Consider the following 12,982-nt stretch of genomic DNA (forward strand, 5'->3'; position numbering starts at 1 on the left):
TACTGATTTTTGGTCAAAATACAGATTAGGATAATTTTCCTTTGGTGATTCAAACCTGAGACACTTGCCATTAGGCTGACATTTTTCCTTTCTTTTTTTTTTTCTTCAAGTGTATTCTTATTTTTTATTTATTTATTTTTTTAAACACCTTTATTGGAGTATAATTGCTTTACAATGTTGTGTTGGTTTCTGCTGTATAACAAAGTGAATAAGCTATATGTATACATACATCCCCATATCTCCTCTCCCTTGTGTCTCCCTCCCACCCTCCCTATTCCAGCCCTCTAGGTGGTCAAAAAGCACCGAGCTGATATCCCTGTGCTATGCGGCTGCTTCCCACTAGCTAGCTATTTTACATTTGGTAGTGTATATATGTCAGTGCTACTCTCTAACTTCGTCCCAGCGTGGCCTTCCCCCTCCCCGTGTCCTCAAGTCCATTCTCTATGTGTACGTCTTTATTCCTGTCGTGCCCCTAGGTTCTTCAGAACCATTTTTTTTCTTTTTTTTTAGATTCCATATATATGTGTTAGCATACGGTATTTGTTTTTCTCTTTCTGACTTACTTCACTCTGTATGACAGACTTTAGGTCCGTCCACCTCACTACAAATAATTCAATTTCGTTTCTTTTTATGGCTGACTTATATTCCATTGTATATATGTGCCACATCTTCTTTATCCATTCATCTGTTGATAGACACTTAGGTTGCTTCCATGTCCTGGCTATTGTAAATAGTGCTGCAATGAACATTGTGGTACATGACTCTTTTTGAATTATGGTTTTCTCAGGGATTATGCCCGGTAGTGGGATCGCTGGGTCATATGGTAGCTCTATTTTTAGATTTTTAAGGAACCTCCATACTGTTTTGCATAGTGGCTGTATCAATTTACATTCCCACCAACAGTGCAAGAGGGTTCCCTTTTCTCCACACCATCTCCAGCATTTATCGTTTGTAGATTTTTTGATGATGGCCATTCTGACTGGTGTGAGGTGATACCTCATCGTGGTTTGAATTTGCATTTCTCTAATGATTAGAGATGTTGAGCATCCTTTCATGTGTTTGTTGGCAATCTGTATATCTTCTTTGGAGAAATGTCTATTTAGGTCTTCTGCCCATTTTTGGATTGGATTGTTTGGGTTTTTTTTGATATTTAGCTGCATGAGCTGCTTGTATATTTTGGAGATTAATCCTTTGTCAGTTGCTTCATTTGCAAATATTTTCTCCCATTCTGAGGGTTGTCTTTTCTTCTTGTTTATGGTTTCCTTTGCTGTGCAAAAGCTTTTAAGTTTCATTAGGTCCCATTTGTTTATTTTTGTTTTTATTTCCATATCTCAAAGAGGTGGGTCAAAAAGGATCTTGCTGTGATTTATGTCATAGAGTGTTCTGCCTATGCTTTCCTCTAAGAGTTTTATAGTGTCTGGCCTTACATTTAGGTCTTTAATCTAGTTTGAGTTTACTTTTGTGTATGGTGTTAGGAAGTTCTCTAATTTCATTCTTTACATGTAGTTGTCCAGTTTTCCCAGTACAACTTATTGAAGAGGCTGTCTTTTCTCCATTGTATACTCTTGCTTCCTTTATCAAAGATAAGGTGACCATATATGTGTGAGTTTATATCCAGGCTTTCTAACCTGTTCCATTGATCTATATTTCTGTTTTTGTGCCAGTACCATACTGTCTTGATTACTGTAGCTTTGTAGTATTGTCTGAAGTCAGGGACCTGATTCCTCCAGCTCCATTTTTCTTTCTCATGATTGTTTTGGCTATTCAGGGTCTTTTGTGTTTTCCATACAACTTGTGAAATTTTTTGTCCTAGTTCTGTGAAAAATGCCATTGGTAGTTTGAGAGAGATTGCATTGAATCTGTAGATTGCTTTGGGTAGTATAGTCATTTTCACAATGTTGATTCTTCCAATCCAAGAACATGGTATATCTCTCCATCTGTTTGTAACAAACAAAGAAAACTACAGACCAATATCACTGATGAATATAGATGCAAAAATCCTCAACAAAATACCAGCAAACAGAATCCAACAGCACATTAAAAGGATCATATATCATGACAAAGTGGGGTTTATCCCAGGAATGCAAGGATTCTTCAATATATGCAAATCAATCAATGTGATACACCATATTAACAAATTGAAAAAGAAAAACCATATGATCATCTCAATAGACACAGAAAAAGCTCGACAAAATTCAACACCCATTTAGATAGAAACTCTCCAGAAAGTACGCATAGAGAGAAGTTACCTCAACATAATAAAGGCCATATATGACAAACCACAGCCAACATCATCTCAATGGTGAAAAACTGAAACCATTTCATCTAAAATCAGGAACAAGACAAGGATGCCCACTCTCACCACTCTTATTCAACATAGTTTTGGAAGTTTTAGCCACAGCAATCAGAGAAGAAAAAGAAATAAAAGGAATCCAAATAGTAAAAGAAGAAGTAAAGCTGTCACTGTTTGCAGATGACATGATGCTATACACAGAGAATCCTAAAGATGCTACCAGAAAACTGCTAAAGCTAATCCATGAATTTGGTAAAGTAGGAGGGTACAAAGTTAATGCACAGAAATCTCTTGCATTCCTATACACTAATGATGAAAAATCTGAAAGAGAAATTAATGAAACATTTCCATTTACCATTGCAACAAAAAGAATAAAATACCTAGGAATAAACCTACCTAAGGAGACAAACAACCTGTATGCAGAAAACTATTAAGACACTGATGAAAGAAATTAAAGATGATACAAACAAATGTGATTTTGAAATTATGGGAGGGAAAATGTTCTTTGCAGTTGTCAGTAATAACCTCAATACTTCACACTGGATATGTAGATAGATTTTTCAGTCATCTATCTAAGGAAGAAAATCAAATCTTCCTTAAAAGGTAATTTCAGTTTCTCTAAACTAGGACAATTTTCCCAAAACCATGTCTTTATACATGTCTTTGCTGTATAGCAAATGTTTTATCTAAGTCTCTAATTATTATTGTCAACTAATTCTAAATGGTACATGTGAAAATAAAAGACAGTTACAGTTGCTATGGAAACTGTACTTCGTAGGAAATTCATTCAACAGGACTTGCTCCTCAAATTAAAATAATAATAATAATAACCTTTACATACAATAGAACCACCTTGACCACAAGCATCAGGAAAAGAAAGAATAAATGAATAAAAATGTAAAAATAAATGCCATTCTTTCCTACCTTTAGCTGGACTCATAGCTTCTTTCCTCACATGGACTAATTATTATTTTAAGATTTCAAACAAAGGAAAATAGCTACTCCCTACAGAAATCTCTATGTATAAGGGTGGAATTTCTATTTTTAAGTTCAGTGATATTTAACTTTGTAATAATAATTTTAAGAAGTCTATTATCGATGGTCATTTGACAAACTCTTTAATTTGTACTCTTCTACTCTCAATTTAAATTAGTTATACAATTTTTCATACAGATTAATCGAATATGCTAAAGAAATAACTCAAAGAAACCAATTTGTTTGATTCCAAAATCCTCAGTACATAAATAGACTCTATCTCTCCACTTGGCATTCATCACGTTATCTTGTAAATTAATCTTCAGGGAAATATTAGCAGATATACTTGATTCAGTTAGCAAAATCATCTTTCTCACCCATTGCTGACATGTATTTTCTAGAACTGTTTTTCAGAGCACAGAGCAAGAGTTTTGCATTCAACTTCATATGATAGCCTTTTAAGGACATTGTACATATGCTGAGAGAGGGGTTAGGTAACAGGTACTTACTTGAACAGGATATTTATTATCTAGAAACAAAAAAGAATTGGGACACAATTTGTCCAATCCACGTCAGAATTGGTCAGGACAGTATAATAGCAGACTTTTGCTACCTTCTTTCAAATTTCAAAGACTGGTAGACTTGTGAGTCAAAGAATGTGTTTTAAAACAAAACACACATCTTGGAGTCAAATAAAAGTAACTTTTATAAAACAAATGCTAGAGCCCTTTTGCATACTTGTATAGTATTCCTGTTATCATTTAAATATGAAAATAAGATCTCTTTTAAAAGTAATTACACAGGGGCTTCCCTGGTGGCGCAGTGGTTGAGAGTCCTCCTACCGATGCAGGGGACACAGGTTCGTGCCCTGGTCCGGGAGGATCCCACATGCCGCGGAGCGGCTGGGCCCATGAGCCGTGGCCACTGAGCCTGCGCGTCCGGAGCCTGTGCTCCGCAACGGGAGAGGCCACAACAGTGAGAGGCCCGCGTACCACAAAAAAAAAAAAAAAGAAAAGTAATTATACAGCTCTTACTCCGAGATTTGGAAACAACTTGAATTATTTCAATGTACAGAGTGTGTTATTTTTTTTAAACTGCAGATCCAAACCATTAATGGATGATGAAATAAGCTGATTGAGTTGTGACCACTCTTTTTTTAATGGAGTGGATGGAAGAAAATGGAATGGAGGTAGAATAGAATGGAATGAAATGCGTGGGATAGGATGTGAGATAGCATAACATAGACTAGACTAGAATTGAATATATTAAAGTACAGCTCACAAGTTCCAAGCAAGAACTGCACACGTTGCAAAAAGCACTGCAGATTATGAGAACAGTGGCAAAGGGACATGGAGAGGATGTGCCGGAAGCACACATTGGCTAGAGAAGGATTACTTGATCTTATTCCTTCATTTCAAAAAAATTTTTTAAACTTCAAAATTGAAAACAATAATTGGAAATTTAGCAAACTGACTTGATAGTGCCCACAGTATTTTCAAGGAAAAAAGTTAATTTATCAATATAATTCCCTAATTTTCTATAACTGCTAATAAAAAACATATTTTGCCTTATTTAACTCATAAATTGGGACAAAAGAGAAAATAAAATGGCTCACACAACTTTCCAAAGAGTTATTCCTACAGTATGTATAGAAATGGAATATATGATTTTTAAATGAAATATTGGCTGACAAATTCAAAACTATACTTCTTAGTGATAACACAATATCTAGTATTTTTGTATAAAATTAATTAAACTTTTTATATCATAATTAAATTTATTGCTTTTTCCAGGAAAAGTCTAAGAGAGATTGTGTTGAGAGACAGTTTTCCATGTAACTCTTACACTTCTGCATATCTTGCAAACAGAAGCACTGATAGCTTTGTTCTAGAATATCTTTTCAAGGATGTCTATACAACATGAAAGTTTAGAAAACAGAGGCATTGTCTCCCTTGAGACAGAAGTATATTTGTGTGATGCCCAAAATAATAAAGATAGTGTCTCCCTTTGAGTCAAAAGTTGGACATGTTTACTTGAAGGCTTTTAAAAGATTAGGGTTCTCTAAACTCAACTGTGACACACATCCACTGCACTGACCAAGTCCACCTCCATGTCACCCCCATGGGACGTGGGAAGCAAGAGAAACATGACATTCATGCTGCCTCGTTTGCCTTGAGTAATAGAGTCCTTCAACTCTGTCCCAGGAGTCCCATGACTTTTGCCAGGATCTTTGAAACTATGGCATGCTGACTTTTTAGCTTACATAAAGGACAAAATCTCAGACACCTCACCATTCTTGACAGATTGTGAACTCAAAAGTGAATTTCATGATTTTCTAAATGTAAAGTAACCACAGTTGGCTGATATTTTCTATGTGGTATTTTGGTAATAAAAATCATGTATTTAGCATTTAAAGCATTCTTTATGGGCTAAACTTTGGGGGTGGGGGGAAACTAGCAATTTTGTCAACATGCCAAACATGTGTGAAGGTTTCCAGAAGTATTATTGTTATGGCAAACAAGACCCAAAGTCATCACCCCATCTCCCACATGTTCCCCAAATATGTTGCATTCCATTGAGGAGGGCATTAATAACCAAAGGAGTTTGAATAAAATAAAATTAGAAACATATTTGCATCTTATTTCTCTGTCTCAAACTTTTCATCATTGCTCTACTGAAAAAAACAGAAAAACTTTTAGAAGATCTATTTGCTATTCAAAATCCTGCATCAATAATTGAGTTAAACTTCATACCTAAAGAGAATAAATATTACAATCCATTTAACATTACGGTTCATTACAATTATTAAAATTTGGTTCTTCATTTACACTGAAAAGTAATTGTCAGATATTAACATTTATTGTGATTTTGGATTAAAGAATATTTCACATTGCTAAACAGAGGAAATTGCTATTATCCGCAGCTTATTTAATTGAACCAGAATCTTCATCCTTGACTGAAATGGAGAAATGGAAAGGAAAAAACTCAATCAGGCATAAATGGCGTGCATAGCATTATCCTTGTGGGCTCTGAACTTCCAGACACACTTACACATTAAATGAAATATTTTCTAATTCATAAGGAGGTGGTTTGAAGATCTCTCTATGAGTTTGAAGATCTCTCTATAATTAGATATTAACAAAATATTTGACATGAAACTGATTTTGTAGAAAAGGCAAACCTTATCTAATACATATGTGTGTATATGTATGTAGGGGGGGATGTTTAGTTGGCTACCAAATAAAATGTAATTCTTACTACAGCTTCTTTAGTATTTAAAAACACTGATATAAGGAAACTATTCAGAGAAACAGAACTAATAGAATATATATATGTGAGATATATATATATATATATATATCTCCAGTATGTATGTATATATAAAATAAGAAATAAGCTTATGCGACTATAGAAGTTGACAAGTCCCAAGATCTGCAGTCAGCAATCCAGAGACCCAGGGGAGCCAATGGTGTAGTTCCAGTCTGAATGCCAGCAGGCTCAAGACCCAAGAAGAGCCAATGTTTCAGTTTGAGTTCAAAAGCAGGGTAACACCAATGGCCCAGTTCAAAGGCAGTCAAACAGAAGGAGTTCCCTCTTAGTCTTTTTGTTCTATTCAGGACTTCAACTGATTAGATGAGACACAAACACATTAGAGAGAGCAATCTGCTTTACTCAGTCTACCAATTCAAATGCAACCTCATCCAGAAACACCCTCACAGACACACCCAGGACAATGTTTGACCAAATACCTAGGCACGCCAGAGCCCAATCAAGTTGACACATAAAATTAACCATCACATATGTAAATAAGTGAAAAAACTGGAAACCCAGATACACAGAAATGTATCCAAGGTCACACAATAAGGGAGGGATCCAAGAGGCACCCCTTGCTTTACTTCACCTTAAAATGCCTAACTTTTCCTTTCCATTATTTTGCCTTAGAGCCAAATAGAAGTAGGTGTTTTCCAGTACTATAGTAATGGAAGGCATAAGGTAATATCACAAATAAAGCATTTTTCCTTAAAAAGGATGCTCCTGAATCTCATAGTAATTACTTCTAGGATCACCAAAGAAAACTACAGCTGACATAAATTATAAGTCACCAAAGATATTCTTTCTCTAAAGCTATGATAGGAGTATGGCCACATAATTAGACAAAGCCCACCTATCTCCCTACCCACTCATACCATAATGTTAGTGCCATTTTCCCTAATCCACACCTGAGGTTAAGCTAAGCTGAACATGGACATGAGCTACTCAAGACAGAAAAACAAAGTTGGCACAAGTATTAACACTGAAAAGAAAAAGTGTGCTATAATGACTCTTTAAGCTTCACTGTTAGTCAGATTTATCTGATTCACCAACTTATTATTAATTTTTTTGATGGTCAACACTAGAACAGCTAGTTAGTGAATGCATTAGTCAGGGTTCTCCAGAGAAACAGAACAAACTCTGTGTGTGTGTGTGTGTGTGTGTGTGTGTGTGTGTGTGTGTGTGTGTGTGTGTGTGTGTGTGTGTGTGTACAGAGAGAGAAAGAGAGAGAGAGATTAAGTAATTGGCTGACACTGTTGCAGATACTGGCAAGTCCAAAATCTGCAGGATAGATCATAAGGCTGGAGAGCCAGGGAAGAGTTGCAGTTTGATCTGAAGGCAGTCTGCTGGCAGAATTCCCCCTTCCTTGGGGGAGGTCGGTCTTTTCTTAAGGCCTTCAATTGATGGAACTGAGGTCCATCCACATTATGGAGGACAATCTGCTTTACTCAAAGTAATGGAAATAAAAACAAAAATAAACAAATGGGACCTAATGAAACTTCAAAGCTTTTGCACAGCAAAGGAAGCCATAAACAAGACAAAAAGACAACCTTCAGAATGGGAGAAAATATTTGCAAACGAAGCAACTGACAGAGGATTAATCTCCAAACTATACAAACAGCTCATGCAGCTCAATATCAAAAAAACAAACAACCCAATCCAAAAATGTCAGAAGACCTAAACAGACATTTCTCCAAAGAAGATATACAGATTGCCAACAAACACATGAAAAGATGCTTAACATCACTAATCATTAGAGAAATGCAAATCAAAACTACAGTGAAGTATCACCTCACACCAGTCAGAATGGCCATCATCAAAAAGTCTACAAACAATAAATACTGGAAAGGGTGTGGAGAAAAGGGAACCCTCTTGCACTGTTGGTGGGACTGTAAATTGATACAGCCACTATGGAGAACAGTATGGAGGTTCCTTAGAAAACTAAGAATAGAACTACCATATGACCCAGCAATCCCACTACCGGGCATATACCCTGAGAAAACCATAATTCAAAAAGTCATGTACCCCAATGTTCATTGCAGCTCTATTTACAATAGCCAGGTCATGGAAGCAACCTAAATGTCCATCAACAGATGAATGGATAAAGAAGATGTGACACATATATACAATGGAATATTACTGAGTCATAAAAAGAAATGAAATTGAGTTATTTGTAGTGAGGTGGATGGATCTAGAGTCTGTCATACAGAGTGAAGTCAGAAAGAGAAAAACAAATACCATATGCTAACACATATATATGGAATCTAAAAAAAAAATGGTTCTGAAGAACCTAGGGACAGAAGAGGAATAAAGACACAGACGTAGAGAATGGAGTTGAGGACATGGGGAGGGGGAAGGGTAAGGTGAACAAAGTGAGACAGCAGCACTGACATATATAGACTACCAAATGTAAAATAGATAGCTAGTGGGAAGCAGCTGCATGGCACAGGGAGATCAGCTCTGTGCCTTGTGACCACCTAGAGGGGTGGGATAAGGAGGGTGGGAGGGAGACGCAAGACGGAGGGGATATGGGGTATATGTATGCATATCGCTGATTCACTTTGTTATACAGCAGAAACTAACACAACACTGTAAAGCAGTTATACTCCAATTAAAATGTTAAAATAACTAACTAAATAAATAAATAAAATACAGAGGTAAGAAAGTTATAATTTCCATGAAATATAGAGGTTATCTAAAATTTCCTTCTAAATTACATTTTAATTATTAAAAATAAAATGGTCACATAAACTTTTAATCAAATTCTGCATCCACCCTGGATGTAATCATTTGATTCAAGATGGATTGTTTTGTCTCTCAGGCTTACTTGGTCTGTCTTTGTATCAGCACACTATAAAAGGCACTAGCTATATTTTGTTTGTATTAAAATAGATGTGTGTCCTCTAAAGGAACTTACAAAATAGTTACATGGATAAATACATCAGTTTATTTTGACCTTTATATCTAAGAAGATACTCTTATTGTGCTATTTATTCACCACGATTGCAATCTCTCTGTTCAAAGATTCTCATCTATTTTCCTTCAGAGGAAAGCTGGAGTTCTGTCATCTCATTGGCTGTGTGAAGTTGATTAACATATGGTTTCTATATAGGAAGTATTTGCTTATCTGAAGGCAATTCTCTTTCAGAATCTATCACTTTTAGCTACTTATTTCCATGTCATTCTGTCAAAGGTTACGTTTCATTGTCTCAGGCAAAATGGAAACTCTAAACTGCCAACACATATAATACATTATCATTATGCCTTTACTATTCTTTTTTTCACTCTTTGTTTAAATAAATATTTCCAGCTAGATAATCTACCAGATTGAGGCTACCATGGAGAGGAATTTGGGAAGAAAACAAGAGAACAAACATCTGTACTAGATTTTTACTCATTTCCTCTTCAGTGCTTTGTAAAAATTGACTTCCCTTTCCACTGTTTCTTCCTGATTTTAGCTTTTTTTTTTTTTTAACCAATGGCATCCACCTCCTTGGGAATCCCAGAATTATAAGCAGTAACAAATTAGCAAACCCTACTACTCAGGACACTGCTCAATTAGAGTATTCTCTCTTATCCTGCCCAAACCGAAGTTAATACTTTCTAAAGAAAGTAGAGACTAGTTGAGTAACAAGATGTCCAACCAATGGAATGAACAATATGCAATTTGCTAAGTAATTAATACAAGTTTAAATATGTAAGTAATAAATCATAACATGTGGGTATAGATAGTGTTTAATTCTATCATTTCCTAGAATGGGAAGGCTGAGCATTTGCAATTGCCCACTATTATAGCCCTTGGATTCCATAAGAACCTTAAATATAATAGAGGATAGCAGGGCAACAATACAGAAGGAATCTGAGCCCTTTAGTGATTTTATGATACAGAGCCATCTCTCCACTCTGCTGGACTTACCTCCATCTTGTGACAAGACAGAAAAACAAATTTTCCTCTCATTTGAGCTTCTGTACCTACTAGATATATCCTAGCCAATGAAGAAATTGGTACCTAGAAGTGGAATACAGCAATAACAAAACCTAAAATATGTAACACGCTTGTGGAAATTGGACAACACACAGTGAGGAAACAGCTACTGCAGGCTGGAGAGCTGTTGAACCTGACTATGGCATGACAAACCATTTGGTAAAATGGTCCTCCACTCTTGGAAAGTTGGTTCATGTATTTCCTGAATCTCAAGATCTAGGAAACACTGTTGGAATATTTCAGGGAATTGATTTATGTTGGCTACTTGTTGTTGCTTTTCACAGTGTACAGAAGGAATGAGATTAAACTAAGCAAGAATTAGCCAGTCCGCAAGCAGAGAAGGAACAGTTCTGCTAAGAGCAGTTTTCTAAGTACTAACAGCAGTAGATATTGACAGAGTCCAGTAACTCCAGGCTTTGGAAGATTGGAAAAGTCAACTGCATCTATAGCTTAAATAGAAGAAGATAAGGCTTGAGGGTGACCTTTCTTAGTCTTCTCACATTAAGGCTTCTGTCAGACAGTGAATGGGTTTCTAACTAACCAATGCTAAATTATTTCAGCTTAACCACTGAAAGAGGGATAGGCCAAGCATCGAGACCAGGAAATGAAGAGATTCTTTGTCTTACTAACTATAGCCAGACAAGATCTTTGGTCTGTGGTTACTTTTTCACATAACTGACAGAACCAAATAGACCGAATGGTCCATGTTTTTAAGGAAATTGTATTATAAAGGAACTCACAAGCCTGGCTTGCAAAAGCAAGTAATTACCAAACTTTAAAACAACCCAAGGGCTACCCTGGTGGCGCAGTGGTTAAGAATCTGCCTGCCACTGCAGGGGACACGTGCTCGAGCCCTGGCCTGGGAAGATCCCACATGCCACAGAGCAACTAAGCCCATGCACCACAACTACTGAGCCTGTGCTCTAAAGCCCGCAAGCCACAACTACTGAGCCTGCGTGCCATAACTACTGAAGCCCGCGTGCCTAGAGCCCATGCTCTGCAACAAGAGAAGCCACCACAATGAGAAGGCTGCGCACTGTAATGAAGAGTAGCCCCCGCTCACCACAACGAGAGAAAGCCCGTGCACAGCCCCGAAGACCCAACACAGCCAAAAACAAACAAATAAATAAATAAATTTATATATATTAAAAAAAACAAATATTCTAAATCAGCCTAGCAGAAAGGAATTTCTAATACTTCTCCAAATTTTCTCTAATGAGTATGTCATAATTCTATTGTCAAACAATAAATGAAAAGGATTTGCTTGAGTTTACTTCAGTAGCTATAAAAACTCAAAAATCACTGATATTTGGAAGCATTATTTATAGTAAATAGTAATTCCTTAAGGCTTTGCTTCAATAAAGCCAGAGGACAGCTATTCTTCAAGAAGCAAGTCTAGGAGAGGTAATACATACTAACAACCAAGCATATATAATGTAATGTAAAAAATGCTCCAAGAAAAGTATGTAGGAAATGGTATGAGAGTTTTCTAAGTGAAGAAGTTGAAGGGAAGAGCTTCTTTTCAGAAGAAACAACATGAAGAAAATCAGGAAAAATGTGTATATATTAGGGGAAAACTAAAGATAAGATCAGAAACTAGCCAGGATGAGATTATAAAGAATCTAACATGTCTCGAAATGGGAGTCTGGGCTTTATTTTTTAAGCCAGTGTGTCCCAACACGCAATCAGCATATCAGTGACGGTACACAGAAAATTTTATGTAGAATATGACAATTTTGTAATTTTAATGATGATTTATTTTAATGAATATTATAAAAACATAACCAGAACATATAATGCTTATTTCATAAATATTAGTACTTAGGATGGCATTAAATTGGCTACTGCTATTGTAATCTACCAAATGTAGAAATAAAGGCTTCGTTCACATACACTTAGAAGTGTTTCACATTTTCAGTAATTAAACCGTCCATCACAACTATGTGGAAGCCATTACTAGATGATCAGTTACTAGATTGTGAAGTGTTCATTTCTATATAAACTGATCAATTCAAAATTTTCTGGAAGTAATGATAATTTTGACAAGGAAATTTTAAACCCTGATCAGGGCAATTAAATAGATGATACGAAAAAAAGAAAACAAAGAAAAATTATTTACCATCTGTCAAAATAAATGAATCCTGTGTATAGATTAATTCATACAGAAACATAAAAAGAAACAAAGATCATTCAGTTGGATACAGAAGGCACCTTTAAATGATCTAGCTCTCAAAAGCAATGCAAGGAAATTAAAGGACAGTGGCAAAGAGAAGTTACTTAACTGATTAGCTGGATTTTAAATACCATAAAGTTTCAATTGTCAACAAGAAGTTTCTATGTCAAATATCCATGTGAAATGGAAATAGGAAGTAGGTCCCTAAACAGATAGAAATTTGACATCACGTAGGAAAACACGA

The sequence above is a fragment of the Grampus griseus genome (assembly GCF_964374135.1).
Source record: "Grampus griseus genome assembly, chromosome: 17".
In the NCBI taxonomy this organism is placed as follows: Eukaryota; Metazoa; Chordata; class Mammalia; order Artiodactyla; family Delphinidae; genus Grampus; species Grampus griseus.